This window comes from Mauremys mutica, unplaced genomic scaffold, assembly GCF_020497125.1.
Source record: "Mauremys mutica isolate MM-2020 ecotype Southern unplaced genomic scaffold, ASM2049712v1 Super-Scaffold_100089, whole genome shotgun sequence".
Lineage (NCBI taxonomy): Eukaryota > Metazoa > Chordata > Testudines > Geoemydidae > Mauremys > Mauremys mutica.
In genome coordinates this window covers 1,273,151-1,299,568 of record NW_025423261.1, presented here as the reverse complement: position 1 = coordinate 1,299,568, position 26,418 = coordinate 1,273,151, and the positions used below count along the sequence as shown (strand labels likewise).

Genomic DNA, 26,418 nt, shown 5'->3' with positions numbered 1-26,418 from the left:
CTTGGCCCACTGCCCTTACAGACACGTCAGGAGTACCATCTGATCTGTGGCCATGGAGACATACTTGGAGACTTTCTGGATGGAAATGTGGACGTTCACAGTGCTCCTTCCAAGCATATGGACCGGTTAAGGGGGTGTGGGCTCCCACATACCGAATCCTGCCGGGTCCATGGGGAGGATGCATGTGGGATTGGGTGATTCACCGAGATATCTGGGAAGTCAGGCCACCTGATTCTCCTAATCGATTTTTAGTTAGTGCTCCTGGGATTACAGCTGATATTTGGATGGGGTTAGGGAATTTATGGACATTTTGGCCGTTAGAACCACCACAGCTTCAGTGTATACGGAAACTGAAGCCAGGGGAAGTTGTCACTATTTATGACAATATTTGCTGGGAGGGTAGAGGTCAAGGGACTACCCTTACAGGACACCCACTTTTTCAGGCTAATGATAGCTGTGTGTACGTTAATACCACCACATTACGAGATATACATTTTAATCTTACCACTGCTGCAGGCAATCATATAATTTACTGGCCTGCAGATAGACTGTTACATGTAGCTCTTAGATTTCAGGTATATTTTAATTGGACTAGAATAGTACCTGATCGGTTTCAGAATTTGCTTTCATTGTTGCCAGAGGTTCGCAGAATCTCTGAGTTGCAAGGGCAAATTCACATGCTTCAGAATATATATCATGCTGAACAGAATGCCTTTCATACAGCTTATAGAGTGTCTACTTTATCTACTAAACTTGATGTATTGTGCTTTGTTGCCAAAACTGTACAAAAACCCCATTATTTTATTCCTATGGGGATGTTATTGTTTGTAGTGTTGTTAGTTGGTGTGGGATTATGTTATTGTTGTTGTTGTTGTAAAGGACGTAATGATAGTAATACTACTTTTCATGTTCATGCTAATCATGCGTTGTCATTACATCCCATGAAAACCCCTAAGGTTGACGTGTCTCCTGTAGACTCTGAAATCCATGGTTTAATGCAAATTGAGATTTGAGGTATTTGTTGTACTAGAAGTACAAAAGGGGGGAGTGTGGAGGCCAAGAATTAATTAATAAAGGTTTGAAGGGATCTTAATGTATGTTAGCTAATTAGCAGAAGTTAAGATGTGACCCTGTATCTGGTGCAGAGTGAATTGTGTGAACAGTCGTTACGACCTTGTGAATTGCAGTCTTGTTTTCTGTTCTAGTATTGCAGACAAATAAGATAACGAATAGGCTTATGTATAAACAAATGCAAATGTTTACTTTTACTGTCTCCAGGTTTGCTAGCCACTGTCTGTTAAGAAGGTATAAAAATTGTTATGATTGTTTACTAATTGAGAGAGATCCGTCCAGGACAAGGGGCAACCCAGTTCCTGACACTCTCTCCCTCTTGTGTTCACTAGAGAAATAATAAAGTATTTGTTTTTGCTGCACCCAAACAAAAAGCGAGAACTGAGTTTTTCTTCGACAGGTAAATTCCAGTTTATTCCCCACCAGAAAGTTGGCATTGCTTGATCTTGGGCAGGTATGGATATCAAACATATACAGGTGGAGGAAGAAGGGAGCAGTACAGTAGACACTGATAAAGGGAAGGTAAGACTCTTAGTCTCAGGGTTTGGGCTTGAGCCCTAAACTGGGTGCTCTACGTACTCTGGTTTGGCTGCTTCATGAGGACACAGAATTGACAACATAGGGAGCAGAGACAGGAGGCAGCTACAACCAAGAGCCCTGTTAGATTGTGTCAACATCCTATCAGGAGGTCTCAAAGCCTCTCCCTCAGTTTGTATCTCAGAAATTCTATCCGCTCCAGGATCTTTCTCCATCAAAGAGCCGCTAGGTAGGCAGAAGAAGAGGTGGAGAGGGTTGCGATGGAGGTAACGAAAGCAGAGAAGAATTGTTCCTCTTGGGATTTTTTGTGTTTCTCTTGTGATCCTGACGGAGGAACCGGAAGCATCATTAGATTTTTTTCTGGCTACTTTCTGTCCAACAGATTAAGTTGGCCCATTGTCCATTCCCCTCAGGGGTTAAGAGCTGGAACCCCTGTGCTCAGGGTCACAACCTTAGCCCAACCGAAGGCACTGAAACAAACTCAAATGATGCTTCAGCTTCCTCCCTCAGCATCACAAGACCAACACAAAGAAAACTCCTGAGGAACGGGGCTCTGAGCATTGCCAGGTTGTGAGTTCCGTGCCCTCAGGAAGCAGCCAAAATGCTCGAACCCCCACCCGCTTCTCTTGGACCGCTGGCAACATGGTGTTTGCACAGGAGCCGCAAGCCCGTCTTTCCTGTCTTTGTCTATCCCGGCCCCTTCCCCCCAAATGCTTTCATCGGACGCTGGAGGGACCTAAGGACCTGCAGGTTCCCGCACCCACCTCCTAAAGCAAACAGTCCTTCCCTTCTCTGACATTCCTGGAGCCGCACATCCTTGGAGGAGTTTTACCCCAGGGGGTTCTGATTCCCTCCGAAAAGATGTGTCTGGCGGCCAGCGGGAAACTGTCTTCTCTGCCCCCTCTTTGGGCGCTGAGAAGCTTTTTCTGAGAAACAGCACCTCCTCCTGGTGGGAGAATCCTAAATTCCACCCTCCCACCCAGGTTTCTCTGAGCAGCTGCTAGATGAACCCCACTTCTCTGGTCTAGACACCAGCATCTAACTAGCCTTGGAACGGGCCCTGTTTGCTAGCTGGAGAGCGAAGGAACCAGGAAAGAAGGCAAATGTCAGGAAACGAATCTCAGCACGCAAAGAAACTTCCTTCGCTCTTCTTTTGCACTGTCTGTGCCTTTGCAACCCCTTGAGGCCTAGCCCGACTAGCTCAGTCGGTAGAGCATGAGACTCTTAATCTCAGGGTCGTGGGTTCAAGCCCCACGTTGGGCGTTTGATCTTGTACTCTTCGACATCACTCTCTCCCTTAGAGTCTCAGAGCATAACAGAATCCACTCTTTGTCCTCTCAACCAGCTGAGGCGGTCTCAGATGTTTAGTACATCATGAAGACAAGACACATTGACAATTCCATGGTCCTAAGAGAGTTGAGTCTCTTCTAGCCCAGGCAAGAGAGGGAAAAAATAACCTTTCACAAGCTGATTGCCCCCCACCCCCTGAGCAGCCATCTAGAGCTTCTCTACTTATTTCTATATCTTCGCCAGTGCTCAGTAGTTGAGATAACTGCTTCTTTCTCAAATCCTCCACCAGCCCTCTTCATTGGGATGGAGATTGCTTAAGGCTGACGATTCCACCACATCTTATTCATCCCTCGTACATTTCTGTAAGCCCATGGAGAGTAAAACAAGATAGCAACAAAACTGTTTTTTTTTTAAAAAAAGACATGGCCTCAATGTATAACAATACTGGAAATTGTTTTAATATGTTTTCTGTTTCTTTTTCATATCAGTGCTAAAAATAGGAAGGGAACCGTAAGGAAACGAAGAGCTCAGAGCTTGTGTTAACCTCCTTTGAAGACGAACGAATGGCCTCAGTTGGACAGAAAGTAGGCCTAGAAAGTTATGCCCAACCCCCCCAACTGTCATCTCCCTGGTGGTCTAGTGGTTAGGATTTGGCGCTTTCACTGCCACGGCCCGGGTTCGATTCCCTGTCAGGGAGTTATCCTCTTCAACAAAAGTCTACCTTGCCTTCCTCGCTTGGAGTTCAACCAGAAGAATGCAACTTCCTGGCCTCCTTCAGAATGCTCGGAAACTCTTTAGAGGCCATGGGGAAAGCAAAGCTTCCAACTACTACAATATGGCTATCTGCCCCTTAAAGCCCAGCCTCTGCACCCTTTTACACAAATACACTTACTTGTGCAAACAATTTAGTTTTTCCTTCTTACCGAGCCTAACCTAAATTAGAACAACATTGCACTTTGACCCAAGATCTTTTTCTTTTCTTTTCACTTTTCTTGGTGAAACCAAACCAAACCAAACAATCATTTTGGGTCCACCAAAATATTTCACTAAATATAATATTCATCCAAAAACCTTTCACCCAGCGCTATATACAAGTCTTTGGAAGTAACACCCCGGAGAAAGATCATTAAGCTTTTCCATTCCTAAGATCTAGCCGCTGAAGGCTTCTGAGCATGGGCTATGGGCCTTTCACCTCTAGGCCAGTGGTTACCCTCTTGCTCAGGTGGCTACTGATGAAAGGCAACGTGGTTTAGTGGCAGATCCATTTCAGCCTCCCCCTTCCAATGTCTACAGGAGGGTGTTTGTTTCACAGTGCATCTAAGAATCAAATCAATTCTCTTGAAACCTCAACCTGGAATCAAGGTGATTGTAGGTCAAGGAAGGAAGGTTTTGTTCATCCTGTTCTAGTAAATGCTCAAAGTTGCGATGCTTCTTGGAGCTTCCAGACACATTGGCCAGAATTTTCAGAAGGTCTCACACCCACCGCTAGGGCCAGATTTGCAGAAGAACTAGGCTCCCAGTTAGGCACTAAAATCTTTAGCCAGATTGTCAAAAAGGCTCAACCTATTTTTCCAAAAGATGAGTTATTTTGGAAAAAAGCTTGTAAAGATTGTGGGTGCTGGTTACTTGTCTATGTGGCCCACACTGCTGGAGTTGGAGGTTCACCATTGTTTTCTCAGAATGCGGTGTCCGTAGTCTGCCTCAGTTCTGGTGTCCATCTTTTATTCTCCTAATAAATCAGCAGGGAGACTAAAACAACATCGGACTCACAGGGCTCCCGGAAACCTGCCAATTTGGCTCACGCTGAAGGTGTATACAAATCATCTGTGCTGTAGAAGGGCTCTGGGAGTTGAAAGAGTTGTGAATTTAACCCTCTAGCGAGATGGCCCTCTTCTGCTTCACAAAGGCTTTGGCTGCAGTAACAGCCCTGGGAAAAGCCCTGGCCCTCCTCACCTGCCCTTGCCCAGCACAACGCCTTTTCGGGCCTACACAGCTCCTCACACAACACCCGCCTGGGACCTTACCCTCACCTACCAGCTCAGCAGCACCTTTTTTCCTCTCAAAACCTCCTCTTGCCACCCTCCCCCTTCCACACTTCACACTCACCTCATCGCAAACTCACCCATGGCCCCTTTGGCTTCTCAAGCGCCTCTGGAGGGACGCAGCTTCCCAGGCACGCAGATCCTTCCCTTCAACGCGCACTGGATGGACATTCGAAACACAGCCCTTTCCAGGAGGTAATGCGTTGCTTTTGGACCCTGACGCCCAGCAAGAAGTCCTGGTACTCTTTTTCTGACCAATGGACCCCACTGACTTGCCTTTACCAAGCAGAAACTAAGGACCGGCTGATGGCTCTCTTTGCAAACGGACGCCATCAGACTGAACCACGAGGCGTGCTGCAGGATAGCCCCTCCCCACCAAAAAGCAATGCCATGACCCGGATTCGAATCTAGGCTGCTGCGGCCAGAGCGCAGAATACTAACCACTATACGATCATGGCCAGGCGCTGGGGGTGCAGGCAGCAACCCAGTGGAAAATGCTCAGCTCTGCGCTCTCGGGGCAGCCACCTACCTCGCCAGCATCACAGGTATTTCTCAAGTCTCCCCATTACAGTCACAGGTCAAATGCTGAGCAAAGGAAAAAAGACAGGAAGCCAATCCCATGCCTGTCCCTTTTTCTGTCTTCCTCCACCCCTGGACCAAGTCCCTCCCCGTTTGTCTGGGCCATTGTCCTCATGCCCCTGGCCAGCCTATTTCCCTTTGCATTTTTCCATGGAGAGGAATGTTTATGAGTTTGTACCCAATTTTTTAAGGCTTTGCTTTGGCAAGGCTGTTGCCTGCTGTGAGAAAAACAGAAGGGGGCTACCTGAACTGGTGTCACTGGCTGAAGCTTATCTATAGTATATGAAAAAAGCTCAGAGCTCTGAAAATGGTTTATTTACTTTAAGATTCTCATGTTAGTGAGATTGTTTCCTAGCTAGCAGGGGACTGTTTTGTGATGTGCATTCTACTGGCTCTTTGGTTTTGTATGTTTTTGGGAGGAACGGTGGAGGAGAGTATCACGGTTGAAGAGCAGCAAAGAAATGCGTTGTTGTTTGTGTTAACGTTTGGTTTTTCCTAAAAGTGTATGGTTTGGAGTCATTTGTAACTCTTCGGTTAGTTATTGGTAACGGCTTCTTATTGGGCCCCTGAGTTGAAAAGCTGCTCTTGCAGATTTTAGTTTGTCATTGTTGGAAGGTCAGTTCAAGAGCTGCTTTCTTAGTCTAGTCCGTGAGGGCTCTTCCGCCGCCCTCCTTAATATACCTTCCAGAAGGTGATTGCATGGTTTCCCTCGTCTTCCCACAGAAGAGAAATTGTCCATCCCTTTCCTGTGGGGAAAACACCAGTGTTTTAACTTAGGAAACGGTCAACGTTTTGCCCAGATGAGTGCTAGTTCATAGGCGCAGAAGAAGAGGAAGGCTGTGGCCCTTTGAGTCAGATTCCTAGCGTTTCAGGCCAGAAGGAACCAGCCGATCACCTCAGAGGGACTAAGGGGCACCAATGCCCCAAATGGCAAGGAATTGCTTTGATGCAATTGACTGTCTGTTTGAGCTAGTTCTGTGGGAAGGAGCAGAAAAGAGCCTCGGGGCTGTGGAATAGCGCCTGCATAGGCTTTCTTTACTCTGTTTTACTGTAAGAGTTAACCGTGAGAGATTGGTAGTCCAGGTCAGTGGGTGGCTTTATGGAAATTAGGAGTATAGAGGGGAAACCAGGGAGAGGAAGGCATCTGCAAGACTTGTCTGTCTTTGAACAGAATTGTGTGTTAAGGGTTCTTGCTTCGAAGTCTTCCACTGGAGTCATTTTGGGGAAGTGATTCTCAGGTAGAGTTCCCGAGTTGTGGTGGTTGTTGCGGTTCTGGGAGCTCGTCCTGGTGAGGTCGAAATGGGTGGGCGCAGGGGTGTGCGTGCATAGCAGAATGTGAGTATTGTTTTTGGGCTCCTTGGAGCTCAGATCAAAGTGTTGTGTCTGTTCTTATCAGTTTAATCTCTGATACATCCTTGATCTGAGGACTGTATATTAACTTGATTTTTGAAGCAGGGGGGGTTAGAACAGAAGCTTGCTTTGTCTGCCCTATGCATTGATCTGGTATTGCAGTGCTTCCAGGATCGGTGTATCTCCTTTAGAGGAGAACCTTCTGGTTAGAAAAGCAGAAAAGAGTTGAACTGTGATACTTTCTTTAAAGCAAATGTTTTTTGAAGTAGCAGAAAAATCTGGGTGTTTTTCTTTCTTTACAGGGACAAATGCTTTCCAGATTCTGGGTCTGTTGGGGAGATGGGATTTTTTTGTTTGTTTTTTTTTGTATTTTTCAGGGGTGGGGTGGGGCGGTTGGTAATATTTGAGGTCACGTGTATATCCACAACTGCATGAGTTACACAGACTTCTCCCCACCCGGCCTACGTTCTATGTATCTTGGTTCGTAAGATCAAGACAAGGCACTAGGTGTCGTGCTGCACCCAGCACACAGGGGCCCCAATCCTGATTTCCCCCCCCCAAGCCTACTGTAATCTAAATGCTACATAATAACCCTTAGCTTCTCATTGTTGCCATCCTCGCTATTGGAAAATCCCCCAAATCATGACAGTGGCTTACAAATCAGGAGGATTCTTTTAAAAAAAATTTAATGTGGGTTCTCTTTCTTTCCCTTCTGGTTTTCTGAACCAGGCAAGCTAGAAACTTACCTTTCTAGTGTGGCCAGAGCCCCAGAGAGCAGCAGCCCCCGGCGCCTGGGGCTGGCAGGCAGCGGGGCTCCTCACTTTAATTTCACCCACCAAGTATCAAGTGTGAACTCCTCAGGCACTAGAACAGCCTTAACATGGAGTCACAGACAGACCCCTTGGGCACCCTGACTCTATCTTGCTACCCAGGGGTAGTAGAAGCTGCTGTAACACGCAAGCTCTGTATGTCCTTTAGGGCTAACCCTAGCCAAACAGCCAGGATCCCTTGCTGCTGCTTAGAAGGTGTGCCGTCTCCCTGAAGTCCAAGCAGCATCGTGGGGAGGGGGGAACAACAGTTTCTTCCTGACAGGGATTTTTATTCCATTCCCCCAGAGCTCAAGCTGATGGGGGCAAGTGTTTGTGCAGGGCTCTGCCTCCTCGTAGGTGTGTGAGGAGGAGCAATCAGCCAAGTCTTTTGTCCACGGATGATCCACAGTGGCTTGCCTGATGTCTCAGTCAGGGCCTTCTCTTGTTGGAAAGGAGATGACGCCTCTTCTGATAAACTACCATTTCACACTTGGTAATACTTCTCTCCTGACTGGTGGCGTGGCGGCGGCAAGGGGGTTTACAGCTTTAGTGCCAACGCTTATATATCACCTTACAACATGGGCTACGGCTATTATAGGTGAGAATAATGCATGCAGCAACTCACGAGCTTGTCATAAACTCTAAACACGTTTTTTATAAAGCTAATGCCTGTTTTAACAACACTAACAAACAGGTGAGCAAGACTAGTTTCCAGCCATGCGTTTGTCACTTTTCAGTAAGGCCTAGGGGCCTTGGCATGAGCTGGCACCTGGTCTGCCAGTGTCAGAAGAGGATCTTCCCTCTCTTATCCCCGGGTGTCTGTACTGGGACCAGTACTGTTCAACTTATTCATAAATGATCTGGGGAAAGGGCTAAACAGTGAGGTGGCAAAATTTGCAGATGATACAAAATTGCTCAAGAGAGTTAAGTTCCAGGCAGACTACCAAGAGCCACAAAGAGATCTCACAAAACTGGGTGACGGGACAACCGAATGGCAGATGAACGTCGGTGCTCATAAGTGCAAAGTAATGCACATTGGCAAACATAATCCCAACTATCCCTATAAAACGATGGGGTCTAAATTAGCTGTTACCACGCGAGAAAGAGATCTGGAAGTCGTTGTGGATAGTTCTCTGAAAACATCCACTCAATGTGCAGCGGAGCATTGGGAATCATTAAGAAAGGGACAGGTAATAAGACAGAAACTATCATATCGCCTCAATATCAATCCATGGTATGCCCACATCTTGAATACTGCATGCTGATGCGGTCGCCCCAATCTCAAAAAAGATATATGGGAATGGGAAAGATTCAGAAACGGACAACAAAGATGATGAGGGGATATGGACCAGCTTCCATCTAAGAAAAGATTCATAAGATTGGGACTTTTCATCTTGGAAAAGAGACGACTAAAGGGGGATACGAGGGAGGTCTGTAAATCTATGACTGGCGTGGACCAAGTAAATAAGGAAGAGTTATATACTCCTTCTCATAACACACGAACCAGGGGTCACCAAACCAAATTAATAGGCAGCAGCTTTAAAACAAACAAAAGGAAGTCTTTCTTCACGCACCACACAGCCAACCTGTGGAACTCTTTGCCAGAGGATGTCGTGAAGGCCAAGACTATAACAGGGTTCAAAAAAGCACTAGATAAATTAATGGAGGATAGGTCCATCTATGGCGCTTTGCCAGCGGTATCCCTAGCTAGGTATCCCTGTTTGCCAGAAGCGGGGCATGGGCGACAGGGGATGGAGCACTTGATGATTCCCTGTTCTGTTCATTCCCTCTGGGGCACCTGGCATTGGCCGCTGTCAGCAGACAGGATACTGGGCTAGGTCTTTAACTTGGACGGGTAGCTGGGAAGACGGTCAATCAGACAGAACCCGTTCGACAAAGCTCTTCATTTCCTTGTTATTGCCTGACTCCTTTAATTCATTTCCTTTTCCTTATTTCCCAGCAGACTGACTAGCCACCAGATTTGGGTGCTAGCAGAGGGACCTGACGAGCTCCTTCTTTTCGGCAGCGTTGAACATGCCAGGGCACAGTCAGATTCTGGATGCTCATCTGAATGTAACGCCTAGCGCTCACCTTTATTTCTGTTTCTTAGCTCTTTTGGGCCATCCATCTTTGGTCTGACCCGTAGGATCCCTGCATTAGGAGAGATGGCTAATTAATGAGCCCATAAACCTTGGAAATCAAATGAAACCTGAAGTCCGTAGAAGACCTCGAAAGGCCCTTGGGGGGTGGAGTGCGAGCTGAGGAAGAGTTCCCTGCACAGCTTACCTCTCCATTCTCGTTTTCCTGTCCTGAGCGCAAAAGCCAGGAAGCAGCTCCGGGTAGGGAGGGGATACCATATGTGTGCAGTGGTTAGACAGGAAACAGCAAGGAACTGGACTCGTATGGAGTGAAACTGTAAGCATCTTCTGTATGCCTGATGACTGCAGGTTTGAGAGAGTTATGTGGGAAGTGGAGGCTTTCGGTGGGCTTTCAGAGGAAATGTAATGGAAAGGCAGCCGAAAGTGGAATCCCAGGTTTTTAAACAATCCTCCACTAACACACCAAACAGCTCAGGTCTAGTTACTCATTGAAAATTAGAATAAAGTTACAGCAAGATTTCATCATAAATGAAGTCAAACCCTAAAGATTTCAGAACACAACTGCTATAAGGAGCCACGAGGGAAGCAATACAAAGTCAACCTTGCCTCAGAGAAAGGCAGTTAAACAATTTCTCTTTTTTAAAGCAGCATAATCTCCCCAAACGGAAGGGCACTGTTCCCGGAGAAGGGTCCTGGAGAGGGTTTTCCTCGTTGGTGCCGGCCATCCACCTCCCCGAAAGGCGGGAGCTAGGTCGACGGAAGAATTCTTCCGACCAAGGCGCGGACTGATGTAGCCGCGCCGATTTACGTTCCCCGTGCAGCCCAGGCCCGAGGGTCGGTGCGTGCTGAACAGTTAAGTCAAAACAGCTCCGTCCGTCAGAGGTGTGCAAAAGGGAAAACCCGCTCCTGCGCGGCACGGCCACGCCGCCCTAACCCGCAGCGTAGCTAAAGGGCATTCGGGGAGGCGGTGGGTGGGCCTCAAGCGACGGAAAGCCCTCCTCCAGCATGGGGTTGTGACAACCTAGTCTCCGTAGCACGGACAGGGTGGCCACCAAGAGACAGGAACAGACAGCGAAAGCCAAAGCGGCCCCAGGGCAGGGGGCGAGGCTGCCTGTTGGACGAGGAGACCAGGTGGGACAGGCGTTTTGGACAGGCCGTCCTCCCGTCAAAAGAGGAAGAGCCCGAGAAGAAGGGCCGGGCAAGAAGCTACAAGCAGGGAAAGAAGCAGAGCAGGCAGGCAGGCAGCTCCCCTTAGAGCCAAGGAAGGCACCAGTCCAAGCCCCCCAAAAGCAGACTAGAGAGCAGATCAGCTGCAAAAGACCAGGGAAAGCCAAGAACACAGAGAGACCCAAGTAAAGTTTCAGAACTGAGCTTTGCTTACAAGGAGGAACGTGTGACAAAGATACCTAGAAGTACAGGGCCTGTGGAAAAGAGCACTCCCAAAGGCCCAGAATAACAACTGCTTTCCAGAGAATCTGCTTTGCAGTGCACTAAGCCTAAACAAGCCACTGTCAGTTGTCTGTTGTTCAAACCAATCACCAGGGGAGAGCGCGAACACAGTCCCCCACTACCACAAATTATGCAGTCGAGTTTCCTGCATTTGGGGAAATTGCAGGGGTCAGCACACCCACAGTGCAATGGATGAGCCTCACCCTGGGAAAACCACCTTTGTGATCATGGCATCTCCCCTGCCAGATAAGTATGAGTTCCTGCTGCCTGGCCGCCGCCCGCCCTCGCTCGCCCCGCACTTATAACACACGGGGCCTACCAACCGCCGGCCTCGCCCACACCGGCCCCCACTGCCGACAGCTGCCCCGACGCGTCCCCCGGAGCCTCTCCCTTCTCCACGCTGAGCTCCCGGTGCCAAAGTCGGGCCCTGCCTGGCAGCCTGCGTCCGCTCCCACAATGCTCTGCTCGCACACAGATCTGCATACCCGCTCATGCGGCTCCTCCCCTCCGCTCGGGCCCTCCCGCTGCCCGCCCGGGCCGCCGCTCTTGCCTGCCCTGTAGTGGTAGCCGGGTCCCATCCCGGGAAGCCAGGCCATCAGAGAGATGACGTGGCCCACCTGCTGCTGGGGAAAGAGCGCAGCTTGCATTTCGCTTCTCTCTCTCTCGCTCTCCCCCCACCGGCAGTTGGTCCAATACAGGAATGACCTCCCCTCCCCTCGCAAAAAACCCACCTTTCCAAACAGTCCTTCTTTCCCTGTCCCCTAATTTTGCTTTCACACCCTGGGACCATCTCCTCTCTTTGTCTCTCCCCCCCACCCAGGTAAAGCAGAGATGGAGGCAACTTCAGCCACTGGAGACAGCCCCAGCGAGCGCTGCAGCCGGCCCGGGGGCGGGGTGTGTTTGCAGACACAGGAAGGGAGCAGCTGGGAGCGGTGGGTGCTGGGAACAAGGAGGCAGGAGAACTAAGCCCAGAGATGGGACATTGGGCAGCTCCTGGGGGCGGGGCTCTGGCACAGACGGGGGCGGGGCAGCTCCTGGGGGCGGGGCTCTGGCACAGCCCGGGGGCGGGGCAGCTCCTGGGGGTGGGGCTCTGGCACAGACGGGGGCGGGGCAGCTCCTGGGGGCGGGGCTCAGGCACATTGTGACGCGGGAGCCCGGGCTCAGCAGCTGGTTTCTGGTGGCCACGTGCTGCCAGCAGCGCTGGAGCCGCCCGAGCCGGAGCGGAGCCGCTGTTCTCCGCTGCAGCAGGATCTGCCCCCGGCCCCGCTGGGATCCAGGTGGGGACAGAGCCTGGGGCCCGGGGGTTCCCCGTTGTGTGGCTGGCGGGGGCGGGCGGGGAGAAGCCGGCGCTGCAGGCGGGGGAAGGGCAGTGGGGCAGGTGGGGGTTGAACGGTCTCTGTGCAGCCGGGAAAGTCCAGGGGAAGAGTGTGTGTGAGTTGGGGGGGAGATACCTGCATCCTTCTCCTGTCTGTGCCACTTCCCTCCCCAGTACTGGTAACAAGTCTCTCTGGTTCTCCCCCTTTTCTCTCCCCTCACCACACAGGACCGTCAAACCCAAGGAGATTCCCTCGTTTTTCCTAAAATTGTTGACTCTCTAGTCTCTTATTTTTCCTGATTTTTTTTCTATAATTTTCAAATGTCAATTTAAATTCTCCTCATATTTGGGGGGCTTCGCCCCACCCCCCATTTCATCAGCAGCAATTCGTCTTTGTTTGGGTGGGAAATTGTTGCCCTGAGTCATTCCCCAAAAGGGATGGGGGTTCCTGGGTGCTTTTTGGGGAAGCCCTGAGACACAGCTCCCTCTGGGGTGGAGATGGGGTGGCCGTTCTCTGCCAGCCACAGGGCATGGCTGGGGCACCGGTGGGGAAGGAGGAACCAGTGTCCCCTATGGAGCCTGCCCAGCCCCTTTGGTTCTGCTCCTTTCTAGCATTTTGTTCAGAGACTTTATTACTGCAGAGGCTGAAAAACGTCTGTGGATTTACCCCTGGCAGGAGGGGTCAGGTCTACACTGTAATAAAGAGATCAAGCATTTTCCAGCATGGCAGAGTCTAGGATGTCTGTCTGCAGGGAAAGGGCCTGGGGGAATTGTGATGTGAAATGAACTAAAGCCAGTTCTGAAACATCCACAACTGCCCTTCTCATCCTGCCAGGCTGCAGAATGACGCCCACGTCTCCCGGTTCATCCCATCCTCCTATGGGACAGGGAAGGGAAATGGCTGCAGAGGATCCCATTCAGGTAGGGATTATTGGGGGTTATTGGTGGGTTCCTGCTGGAGGGAGAGTGACAGCAGATACACAGGAGGTGGGAGGCTTGGGCAGTCTGGTTTGGAGGTTGGAGCGGGGCAGGAAATTCACAGGGTGGAGAATGGGAGGAAGCCAGGGTGTAGCAAACCTGTTGGGACTTGTTTAATATGTGGCTTCCATTCTAGGAACAGACCCATGAGGTTAGAAGGTGGAAATGCTCTGATTTGTGGAAGAGCAAAGAACACACCTAGGTGGGGCTAGGTAAAGGGAGCAGAATCCCAGGGCTGGAGCCTCACTGCTGTGAGATGTAGAGGGGCACCCACCAATGAGGCTTAGTCAGGGGTTCTCAACTGTTTTCTTTCTGAGGCCCCTCAACATGTTATAAAACCCCCACTGCCCTGCATATGCCTGGTTTTCTGCACAGAAAAGTCAGGGCTGGTGTTAGGGGGTAGCAAACAGGGGTATTGCCTGGGGCCCCATGTGACAGGGACCCCCACAGAGCTAATTGCTCCAGCTTTGGCTTCAGCCCCTGGTGGCAGGGCTCATGGCCCCAGGCAGGGAGGTTTGGGCTTTCTGCCCTGGGCCCAAGCGAGTCTAACACTGGCCCTGCTTGGAGGAGCCCCTGAAACCAGCTCGCAGCCCCTAAGAGGTCCAGGGACCCCTGCTTGAGAACCACGGCCTTAGGGGATATGCCCCTCCCCCATACCCAGCTCCAGGGCTGACCTTAGAGAAAATGGCACCCTGGGTGAACTTGTATTTTGGTGCCCCCCACCACCCCTGGCCCTCACGGGCTCCCCACCGTCACGTCCAGGCCCCGGTGCCTCCCTCTATTGCTTAATTTGTATTGAAAGAGGTGCCAGAGCTCAGCCATGGCACAAATTAAGCACTGGCAGGGCGGCCTGATAGCGGCGGCTGCTGGCCGAGCGCCAGCTCTGAAGGCAATGCCACCGCCAGCAGCAGCAGCACAGAAGTGAGGGTGGCCTGGTGTGTGGTGTATTGTGCAGCCTTTTATTTAAAGTGCAGTTTGTAATGTGGTATTACACCGCCGCGGGGTCGGCTCTGGTGGCGACAGTTTCAAGCTTAACAGAGTGAAAGTCGCCTCTGCTACTTGCTTCAAATGTACAGTCTCTAGGAACACACACAGACCAAGGGTAGTGACCACACAGACATTCACAGGTACAAGGTCTAGTCGGTTTTACAAGTTTTATTGAAGTTACAGTTATGGTTATGATTACCCAAGCTCCCGAATATCGAAATTCTATAAGGCCTGTGCAAAAGTTACAACTCTAGTTCTACTCACATCCTGTTCAATAGTATTAGGGTTTGAGGTGTCTCTCATGGATTGATCATCAGTAGAGGGATGGTTCCTGCTGGAATTTCCCACAGGGAGCTCAATTTTCCTGCTCTGGGCACCCCCTTTTTATAATGTGATTCTGATTATAGCTCATTAGCATTGACACACAACCTGTATCCTGTGGTTAAGGCACATTTGGAAACAGAGGTGCCTTTACAAAAAAAAATTATTTAAAATTAATCTTCCTGCTAATTGTTCACCCTGTTACCACTTGGTACCTCTTTTCCCATAATCTTAATACAGCCACATATTAAATTTAAAAGTAAATTTAGAACAATCAGGAGACAATACAGCAAGATATTCCCTATCCCAAGCCTTGAGGTATCAGTTCTGGAGCTTTAATGCAGGTATCAGAAACACAAGGTTGATACTTTTTACCCCATCTTTAGTAGAGATAAATAAAAATAAAATCTGCTTACTTTCTCTAACAGACATGCTCCATGTTACTGCCATTATCTCCTCTATTTTAGTCAATTGTTTTTCATTCCACTGAAAACATATTTACTTAGTTTACATAGGGGATTAAAGTTTTTTTTCTCTGTTTTATGAATGGGAATTTATTTCTCTAGTTATTTCGGCATTTGTGTTAACTAGTCACTATCATGTAGGTGACTCACTAACATTTCACTCCATCATTGCTATTAGTATCATACTTGGAACTGTATTTATTTTCATAGACATTTTAAGTTACTTTACAGACAGATTTAAAAATACAATCTGAAGATAAGTGATCTTCATCTGCACAGTGTCTAAAGTTTTGAGTTTAGCTAATTTTTTTTTAAATGAGCCCTGCTAAGGTAAGTACATGCAAAATGTAGAGTCTGTTATTTGACTGTACCATTTTAAATAATGAATGACAAAGCACAATATGGTAATAACAGTAATAATGATAATTACTCCAGCCAGGACAGGTGAGGCATTTTAGAACTCATTACTCAAAGAATTGAATTTAAGCATAAGACAGAAATAAAATTTTGAAATGCACAGACCAGTTAGAAAGCTAAAATACCAGCACTGTCATCCTGACCAAATGTGAAAGAATAAAATTACAGAGACTATGTGCACTTTGCACATTTTGACAGGAAGTAAAAAGAAGTAATAACAGTAATTGAAGTGTCTATTGTGGGGTGAGTGTGTGGGGGGGTTGGGGGTGAGTCACACCCGCTGTCACTTCCAGCCCAGCGGCACTCACTAGTCCGAAGGCTCGTTCACACAGCAGCAGGGGCCAGCAGCTCCCACTCTTGATCCAGAGGCAGCAGCACAGAATCTTGTCCCCCCCGCTCAGCTCAGCAGAGACTGGGCAGAGGCAGGAGGGTGGGGCCACCCTGACATCAGCAACCCCCCCCCCCCCGCCGCACGGCACACGGGAGGCTCCTGGGAGCAGCTTGGCTGGGGGCAGCTCCAAGTGGGGGGGGAGGGGTCAGGGCTGCAGGAACAGTTGCAGGGGCAGACAGCTGAAGAGAAGTGGGGAGAGGAGAGACAGGACACCCCTCAGCAAGGCCCCCCGGACCGTCATGTCGTCTGCCCCCCACTAAGTCTGGTCCTGTCCTGCTCTTCACAATGAGAACAGCGTTGGGCTCTCTGCCAGCGAGCTCTCCCTGTGCCCTGCTAGGGGCTCCATCTCCTGTATCCGTCTGTGGCTAGTTGCGGGGTGATGGATCTGCTGAGAGAGACAAGGGGCTCTCGCTTCGTCCCCTCACCCTGGTGTTTCCTGGCTGCTCTGAGCAGGGTGGGGGTGGGACTCCTGCCTGTGAGCCAGCCAGAGCTTCCCTTTGATTGGCTCCTTTCCCCCATGTGGGGTTGTGGTGGGGTTGTGAGTGGTGCACTAGATACTGAGTGTTGGACTCTCACTCTTTCAGGGGCCAGTGACCTTTGAGGAGGTGGCTGTGTATTTCACCAGGGAAGAGTGGGTTCTGCTGGACCCTGCTCAGAGACCCCTGCACAGGGATGTCACGCAGGAGAACTATGAGACGGTGGTCTTGCTGGGTAAGGAGTCCTGTCCCCTCGGTTATTAGAAGCTGTGGGGGCTCTACAAAACCTGAGTAGTGATAACTTTATACCTTGATTTGTCATACAAGTTTTGACAAGTTCCCTTGCCCTCCTTTTTTTTGCCTTATCTCCCACCCACTAAAATAATTTTTGGACATTTGCCTTTTTGGTGCCAACAGTAATTTTAAAATTGCATTTAATGTATCCTTATAGGATACCTTAATAACTACATTAATCACTGTAGCTTTCATGCCGTTTCCTAATTTTAGGAGGAAAATATGCCACCTGTAGAATTCTAAATTGAGTTAATAGGTGTATGACTCATGCATGGCTTGTGTGACAGTCAGGTGAGCTCCTCTTTTGATAGGAGAGTGTATAATGTTGCCATTCAGGACCCCACAGGTGAAGGGAGAACAAAGCCGTGGGAGGGGAGGAGAAGGGAGGAGTAGATAATTCTGGGGTGCCAGGACATGGGGCGGGTGTGTGCAGGGTTAGAGCTAAGAAGCAGCAGAGAGGGAGGAGGTAGTGAGAGAGGAGGAGGGAACACAAGAAGTTCCCAAGGTGCCGGGAGGTGGTGCCAGCTGAGAGTAATGGGAAGAAGGGGAGGGGAGTGTGGGGGAAGGGCACCCGGGAAGTGGGCTGGGTGGGTCAGTGGGAGGGAGGTGAGGTTTGGGGATCCAGAGCTCTGGGGGATCCCAGACCTTTAACCCCAAATCCCCACCCAAACCTTGTTGCTTTAGAGCCTCCACTCCAGTTTTCTTTCTGTTCAGTTTCACTTCATTATACATTCCCCCCCCAATATTATTATTATTATAACTCTTGACCTCCCTCTCCCACTCATTACCCCCCTCCCCATATGGCCTCCCCATCTCAATGCATAGTGACCCCGGCCTCCGACCCTGAGTCCTTGCTGCATCCTCCCTCCCACACCAGGGTCACATCCCTGGCACCAATGGGCACTTGGCTGATGATGTCATAGGGCGGTGGTGTAGCCTGTACAGTTTCTACACTTATAAGATTACAGGTTGGGGCACAACTTGCCCTTGTACATGGCTACTCAGAGTTAATTGAGAAGATGGAATTTGGTGAAACACACAGAAACGTGATTTAATCCAGACAGTTATAACTGAAATCATAGGCCAGGCTCAATACACGTAACGATTAAACTAAGGTAAGTACAGTAAAGAGGGTTTTGCACTGTGCATACTTACAAGATACGGACACCATTGGAAAGAAAGATCGACGGGCAAGGGAGCCCATCAGAAGGGAGCCCTGCTTCAGTTTACACTGTCTCAGGGACCCGACAAAATGAAAAACTGGTAACTAGGAGAGGTATTTTATCCACTTCCTTAGGATGGCTATATACCATATCTGCTCCTTTTCTCTGACTACAAGAATGTCAATAGCTGCCCCAACCCATACGTGGCCTTTGGGACATCCATAATTAAGCATCAAGCATTAATACTCATGATTTACATCACTTATTAATTAATAATTCCAATCTATGAATGTGGTGCAACTTAATTGCTAAAGCCCACCCCAAACTTCCTTCTTTTCGGAAGAATTAGGGGCTGTTGCTCCTGAATTTTAGTGCTTAATTCCCCAGCCTTCTCCTCCCACTGGGGGAGTTTAATTCTCCCTCCCATTACACCTGAGTCACTAGATTTCCTAATTCCCCAAAATCTGCTTTTGCGATGCCACAGTTCTGGGGTAGCGAAACCTTTGACCTGCCTCCATGGTCTGCTCAAGGAATGGCCTCTCGGGTATCAGGCCTCTAGCCAGCCCCTCTCTATGGGTGGGGACCCACATGCCTCTCCTGTTTCACCAGGGTGTGAGGATTGCAGCTTATCCTCCACTGTGTTCACTGGACTAACCTCCAGTTCCCGTGATTTGCTTTCTCTCCAAGGGCTGTGAGCCGTGTGTGTGTGAGAGAGGCAGGAATTTTGGTGATGCCAATACACACCTCAGTTTCCCTCTGTGGTTGGTATTGCCATGATTATAAAGAGCAGGAGACATGAGGTGTTTTGTCACTGAGCTGTCATGGGGTGATATGAATGGGTCATTAAGGACAGGCTGGGACCAACCTACATCAGTGGAATACCTGACAGAGACAAGGGAATAATTGTCACCTGTCCATGGGAGGATCTCAGCTTGGCTGAGTGAAACATACACGGACTCGTTATGTTTTTGGGAGCAGGAAGAACTGGGTTTGCAGATGCAGGGAGCTCTACTGGAGCAAAGACAAATGGACAGGCTCAGTGAAAGGAAACCAAACTGTTTTCTACAGCAGCCTGGCTCAAGGGCATTAGCCAGTATGGACTGTATCGTCGTCTTTGCTTCTCTGTGCTAATCTAAAGACGTTCAGTGCTGTATTTCAGTTGACTAATGAACCCTGCTATGTTTTAAAAGTCTGCCGAGTGTCACAGCACAAACTTGCTCTGTGCATTGACTGAGGAACAGTCTCTGAACAGGAGTGTAGTTCGGCTGGACCTGCTGGCAGAGCTCACAGGTTGAAATAGGAGTGTTGAAGCCATAGGCTCAGTCTCAGGTGCTGAAGCTACATGGCCTGTCCTTGTGGAAGAGTGGGACCCGTTGGGGGTGTAGTGCACTCAAGGGGCACCTCCCAAGGACTGTTTAAAAGCCAGGGCATTGCACAGATCCTGTGGATCCATGACAGTGGCATTGTGCCTTATGGGGAAAAGATATAAAGCAAGAAAAGCATCAAAATGTTTATTTACCATCAGTCCTCTTGGGAATCCCCGATCATTCCAAAGTATATTAAAAACCTTCTTTAAAAGCTTACGTCTGGGTTCTCAGGTCATGTCAGTTTGTAGCCCAAAAAGGCCCTTCTCAGTCAGCTCAAACTCAACTATTTCTCTCCAAAAAGTCTGTCATATTCAGTCTCCCGAAAGAGGTAAAATCAGTCACTGCCCCTTTCTGTGCGGGGCAAAGCTTCAGAAGATGGAGTTCTGCATAACCAGCCTTGAGATCCAGCCTTAGTGACACCAGATTGCACAGGAAACCCATCCCCCCATCCCCCAGCCTCCCCGGTATCATCTGGCCCATCTCAGCACCACAGTCTGTGAAGTATTCGTGCTTTCAAGGACTGGCTCAAAGATACAGATAACAGTCATAAGTAGGGCCAGTGTTTGCTGGCAGCGAAAACAGAGTAATTCACAAGCATGAGCAATATATAATCCTTTACAGCCGGAAAGTGCATTGTGGGCAGGGGACAGGAGCCAGCTGTGTGGGGAAGGTGGGGCCCAGACACTGGGCATTGAGAGCCTGGAGCCGGCTGTGTGCTGGGGAGACAGGGCATGAACCAGCTGTGTGCAGGGGAGATGAGCAGGGGAGAGGTGCTGTGGACGCAGCCGAGAGCAGGTGCGAGCACCGTCTGCTCTGCAGCACAATGAGGGTGCCCAGCGTCCCACTGCCAAGTCTCCCAAGGGGAAGCTCCAGTGTTTTTTCTGAGCCCAGACTTGTATGAGGAGGGAAGAAATTGGCAGCAAGTCTCAAAAGCAGCCAGCCCCCAGCCTCTGCCCCGTGCCCTGGGGAGGAGTCAGGGATCTCCAGGCAGAAATGTGGGGTTTGTGACCCTGCATCCCCAACCACCTTCTGTTCAGCTATTCTGGATACGAAGGGTGATTCCAGAAATGAAGAGTAATTTCAGGGGGAAATGCAGTAATAGCAGCAATTTCCGGAAAACACTGGCCCTAGTCAGGGCCTGGGCCACAACTGCTTTGGGAGCCCAATGCCTCTCCTGTTTGACCAGGGTGTGAGGATTGCAGCTTGTCCTCCACTGTGTTCACTGGACTAACATCCACTTCCCATGCTTTGCTTTCTCTCCAAGGGCTGTGAGCAGTGTGTGTGTGTGATAGAGGCGGGAATTTTGGTGATGCCAATACACACCTCAGTTTCCCTCTGTGGTTGGTATTGCCATGATTATAAAGAGCAGGAGGCAGCGTGGAAATTAATAATGGGAAGATCACTTGCAAAATTAGTCATCACTGACAAGCTTTGTCTCTGTTCCTATTTCACGCTATGGTGTTAGTTAGAGGAATCAGGACAGATTTTTACTATATTAATTAAACACTTAATTTTATTTAACCAAGACAAAAACTTAGTGTCACTTATTTTTTCTCTGTCCTAGCAAGAATGAATTGAATTTTGTGACTTTCTGGAAAGTGCAGCGAGATTAAATGTGGGGAATTCAGTCTGTGTTTGTGAGCTGATGTTTTCCTCTCACAGGTCAGTGCCTGCATTGAAATACCAAAAGGGATCTAAGGGCTGGTGTACGCTGGGCACTGAACTGGCAGAGCGACGTCTCTCAGGGTATGAAACCCCCCGTCCACCCATATAGTTACAGTGACCTAAGCCCTGGTTAGATAGTGCTAAAGAAAAGGAAGAATTGTTCTGTCAATGCAGCTATTACAGGGATGAGAAAACCTCTCCACTGATTGTCTACTCCAGAGTGCTATAGCAGGTGCCACAGCAGCATTTTAAGTATAGACAGAGTGAAACTAGATTTAGCTCCACTTTGCACTGTGAATGCTCAGGCACTAAAACTAGAGTAATCATAACAACAGTGCAGTGCTTGCGTAGTTGGCAGGATTTGAACCTGCGCGGGGCAACCCCAATGGATTTCTAGTCCATCGCCTTAACCACTCGGCCACAACTACTTGATGTATAATTGTTTTACTACACGATAATTCAGTTCTCACTGAAATGTCTCTTCAAATTGTTTGCTCAGACCAGCTTCCCCAGCACATTCATGGCTGTGCATCAGTGTAAGTGTGTCCTTGGGTGAACAGCGAGAATTCCTGCCCATTTCCCTTCCGGCTGGAGCAGGATGAGAGTGTGTTTGTGTGAATGACATTGCTGTAGATTGTTGTTCATTCCCCACTCTGACAATTCAGACAGTCCCTTTCCTAGTCAAATCTCCAGCACATCGTTCCAATAGCAGGTGGCAGGATTTCTCTGGGGCACTGAAATTTTTCAGGGGGCTGGTGCATGAACTGAGCCTTGCATTCCACCCTTGATGTTTCATGGACTAACAACAGCAGCAGAAAGAAAGAGCCGAGACAATATCTCCCTGGCAGGGATGCAGGTGCCACATCACCTCTGTCTGACCATCGCATTGCAGGAGAGAAGGGTTCACTGGAATCGAACGCCCTGGCTCAGACTAGAGACACAGGGAGGTTTTGCTGTTCATGGATCTGTGCAAAGGAAATTGTGTCTCTGTGGGAAATGGAGGCAGGAAATGAAACACCCAATGCCCTAAGGAATGTGGGTGAAGGACTCGGGCTGAGCAATGATTTAACAGGGGTGTGGTTCAATTTATTGGCCTGATTAAAACTATGGCTAAAAGCCCCCTGTAACAGGGGCTGCGGGACAGGACAGGCAGTTCTGCGCATAGTGTTCAGAGCTGCCCCGTATCTGCCCTTTCTCTGCTCCGCCCCTGCTCCCAGAATGCACCAGGCCCTGGACTGAACTCTTCCCCTGCCGGCCGAGCTGGTTTCGTTTGCTGTGATCCTGTTGGCTTGGCAGGGGGGAAGTGACAGTCCCACCCCAGAGCCAACGCCCCCCTGTCACCCAGCCCCCTGACCCCCAGCAGGGCAGGTCAGCCAGGACCTGGTCCCTGCCAGGCACTCAGGGGCGTCTCCCCTGCAGCTGGGGGCTCTCCCCAGCGTGATCTGTGGGAGCTCGCGCACTAACGGGGCAGCGGCAGCAGCCGCGTGGTGGGTTGGGCTGGTGACCCGGGTCCATCTCCTGGGGTCGGCTGGGTTCATGCTCAGGCAACTGGCCCCAGCCACCGGCCGAGCCCCACGGCCACGCTGCTGCTGTTACAGCACTAGCCCCTCACGCCCCCATTCCCTCACTGAAGCCAGGAGAAGGTTTGCAGGGAGGAGGTGGGAAGGGTTTGACCCCAATATCCCAGAGCTGATTCTCCCCACAAAGGGGTGTGTGCATGTGGTGGGTGCCGTGTGCAACGCCCTGTGCCCATGAGGAGGGGACCGGAGCTCTGCCGGCAGGAAGATTTATCCTGCAGGAGCCCTGCCTCCCTCCCCCAGGGGTTCCCCTGGAGCAGAGAAGCTTTGAATCCTCACCGGAGACTAGAGACGCCCGAGCAGCACGAGCTGCCGGGCAGAGGTTCTGGATCAGGGTCTCACGGGCACATTGGGTTCATTCCCTCAGGGCTGCCCTGCCCAGTGCCAGGGCTGCTCTCACTCCCCAGCACAGAGGGGGCTGCAGGCTCTTTGCCAAGCTGGGTCCCAGCTCAAGGCAGATTTAACACTAGCAGGGGGCCCAGGTATGTGCTGGTGCCGCTCAGGGAGGGAATCTGGGCCAAAGCCTGATTAGAAATTGGGTAACACTGAAGTGGGACTAGACAGACCCTTGCTGGGACGTGGCGGGTAGGTAGCCCCCATTGTGTACCGTGCCCTCACTGAGAAGTCTCTGGGAGAGTGGATTCTTCCTGATGCGCCACCAACACGTCTCATTGGTCCTGATGTCGGCTGCTCCTTTCTTGATACTGACAAGCTAGTTGTGGGCCTTTCCCACTCACCCCATAGCTCCAGGATGCACAGACAGCAACACTGGTGTGGAAGAAACGAACTCCACTCTCAGGTTTCATGATCCTTGAGATCACTGACTTGCCAATGTAATTGTCAGGGGGTATAGCTCAGTGGTAGAGTGTTTGACTGCAGATCAAACAGGCCTTGGTTCAAATCCAAGTGCCCCCTTAAAAGCCTGGTCCTTCAACAAAAAGTAATTGCATATCCATTTCCATTATGTTCAGGAGCTCCACTGACTAGGGATGAATGGAAACACTCAACATTTTCCTGTGCAAATGCATAAAAATCTAGCAAATATGTCCCCCAGCTGAAATCAGTTCCAATCATGTAAGAGTCTAGTTTATGTTTTCATCAATGAAACAAAGGCACATGAAGACACATTTGCAGGTCCTTGGCCTCCACGGGCTACAATGTGCAGAAGAACAAGAACCACATCCACTTGGGAGGCATGGACTAGTCTGTATTACATTTGGTAAGTAAGTTGCCATTGGGACTGAAAATTCTACTGGAGGTGGACAGGAGCCTGTTGAAAAAATAAAATAACCAAGATTTACCAAACTCCCTGTTACACATTCAATCCTCTCTTTTTTCTATTTTATTAACCTGGGAGCAAGTTACCAGTGACCCAGGGCTGGGGTGGAAGAAGGTGCAAGTGCGGGGAGGAGCCCAGTGCTGGGGCAGCAGGGGGTGTGTGGGTGGGGGAGCACTGGTAGGGGGGAAGGGGAGAGCCGAGAGCTGGGGCAGCACAGGGTGTGTGTGGGGGAGAGCCCAGGGCTGGGTTGGCAGGGGAGTGAAAGTGGTGGGAGGCCCAGAGCTGGGGAGGCAAGGGGTGCAGGTGTAGGGAGGGGAGAACCCAGGGCTCGGGCAGCAGGGGGATGGGAGGGCAGACAAATTTTTTTTTTGCTTGGGGAGGCAAAAAACCTAGAGCCAGCCCTGCCTCCACATACCATAAGGTAGGTAGGAGCGGATCATTATTATCCCTACCTGAAAGAGGGAGAAGCTCAGGCTGAGACAGGAGAATTGACTTGTCTTAGGTCACACGGCCAGTCAGTGGCAGAGCTGGGAATAGGACCCAAGACCCCTGATTTTCAAACTAACCATCGGATCTTGAATTTCATCCATTGAATGACCTGAATAAAGTGCTCTCAGATGAGCTCCAGACCAACAGTGCACAGTAATTATTCAGCAAGTATTTGAGGAGAACTGCAATGTTAGAGAGAATCATGACCTGCTCAGAGACCATTAATGCAGCGAAGCAGCAAAATTCATCAAACATAGAACTGGTTCTGACTTATTTCCTTGGTCTTAAAAGAGAACAACAAGGACCTGAGTCTCCTCCCTGTCAATAACCCCCTGCTCAGCCAATCAGGGTAGAGACTGAGGACGGGAAGCTGAGGGTTCTCAGCAGGGAGCCCAAAGGATGGTTCAGGTCACTGGTGGGGATCACTGCCCGAGCACTATTTCAGCCCCACATTTTTGGTGGACCTCCCACAGTGGGAGCTGCCAAACACTCCCCCGCAACACATACACACACCCCGCTCTTGGTGTTGGGAGGGAAACAGGTGAAAGGACAAAAGAAGCAAGAGAAGAGAAAGGAGGAAGGGATGGAGGAAAAGGTGAAACACAAAGGATAAACCCTAATGTCTCCAGTAATTCTAGGGGACAAAATCCCTGGTGCGGAATAAAATTCTGCCTCCTTAAGCTCGTGTTTTCCATGCTTAGATTTCATCACCAGATGGATCAGACTGAACAGGTTTCAAACCTCAAGGAGGGTCTTACCTTCTAAACAGGGACGGCTGGTCTCTAGTAAACTCCCTAAAAGGGAAGGAGAAAAGTCGAAAGAGGTTCCTCCTGGCGCTCAAGTACGTGAACCCGAATACTCCCTCAGTCCTCAGAGAGAGACCTGGAGAAGGAGACTTGCTGAAGCAAAGCCACAGGGGTCTCTGAGGTTTCCCTGGCCCCTCATCCCTGTCCTGCCTGGCTGATGTCAGCATCTCTCTGTGAGGTCACCACCTCCCCACCACCTTTGACCAATAGCCTGAGGTCCTGCAAAAGGCCTTTGTGATGTCACTGCCACACCCCTCCCTTGCTGTGCTAATGTCCTGCCCCTGGCCAGGCACTTTGGGGGTTTGAGCTACTCCCTGTAGATCACCCCACTCAAGGAGCGTTCGTTCTAGAAAGCAAGTTGGCTAGACAGTAAAACATCAGATGCTGCTCCCAATGCTACACTCAGTTTTTCAGAAATTAGTTGACTTTATGGCCAGAAGAGACCATTAGAGCATCTAATCTGACCCCCTGCATATCACAGGCCTCCTGTATGACACAAGAGCTACTTTTGGGGCAAACACATTCCAGAAAGGCATCTAGTCTTCATGAAATGACATCAGGAGATGGAGAATCCACCACTTTCCTTGGTAGCTTGTTCCTGTGGTGAATCATCCTCGCTGGTGAATATTTGTGCCTTAGTTGTAATATGAATTTGTCTGTTTTCACCGTCCAGCCATTGGGGCTTGTTATGCCTTTCTCTGCTAGATTCAAGAGCCCTTTAATACCCCATCTTTTCTCTCCATTAAGGACCTTCTACACCCCCCAGTACCCAGAGCCCAGACCCCACAGCCGGGGCCCCAGACACACCCACAGCCCCAGCCAGGGTCCTGCCAGATCTTCCCTGGCCCCGAGTCCCCAGAGTCCCTGGCCAGGGGCCCCAGACACCCCCAGAGCCCCACCAGCCCCAGGGAGAGCTGGACACTGGCGAAGGGGAGAGAAAATGGGGCACAATCGGGGGGGGGCAGGGAACTTCTCAGGGGTTGGGCGAGGGGGGTCACCCTGGGGGCTGCTCGTGGCTCTAGGGAGAAAGGGGGCGGGGCGGGGGGGGCGGGGGGTCCCCACGGGGGGGGCAGCGGTAAATCCGAGGGGATCTCAGCCCCCCCCTTTCTCTATCCGCTCGTCGGGGGTCACCGGCTCCCCCCCCCCCGGGCCATGTCCGGGCTGCACCGACACTTCCCCCCCCGCCCCTTTCCCACGGAGGGC

The 26,418-nt window shown here is 50.2% G+C and overlaps 6 non-coding genes across 6 annotated transcripts; 4 read left to right on the top strand and 2 right to left on the bottom strand.

Moving 5' to 3' along the window:
- Positions 1-2,798: 2,798 nt before the first annotated feature.
- On the top strand, positions 2,799-2,871 carry TRNAK-CUU. The gene has a single exon. It is a non-coding gene; the product is annotated as a tRNA-Lys (tRNA).
- A 652-nt stretch (positions 2,872-3,523) lies between these two features.
- Positions 3,524-3,595, top strand: TRNAE-UUC. Its single transcript has one exon. It is a non-coding gene; the product is annotated as a tRNA-Glu (tRNA).
- Positions 3,596-6,860: 3,265 nt separating this feature from the next.
- On the top strand, positions 6,861-7,056 carry LOC123358545. Its single transcript, XR_006575748.1, has one exon. It is a non-coding gene; the product is annotated as a U2 spliceosomal RNA (small nuclear RNA).
- A 4,260-nt stretch (positions 7,057-11,316) lies between these two features.
- LOC123358544 lies at positions 11,317-11,480 on the bottom strand. Its single transcript, XR_006575747.1, has one exon. It is a non-coding gene; the product is annotated as a U1 spliceosomal RNA (small nuclear RNA).
- Positions 11,481-21,410: 9,930 nt separating this feature from the next.
- TRNAS-AGA lies at positions 21,411-21,492 on the bottom strand. The gene has a single exon. It is a non-coding gene; the product is annotated as a tRNA-Ser (tRNA).
- Positions 21,493-23,484: 1,992 nt separating this feature from the next.
- On the top strand, positions 23,485-23,556 carry TRNAC-GCA. Its single transcript has one exon. It is a non-coding gene; the product is annotated as a tRNA-Cys (tRNA).
- The last annotated feature ends 2,862 nt before the right edge of the window (positions 23,557-26,418 follow it).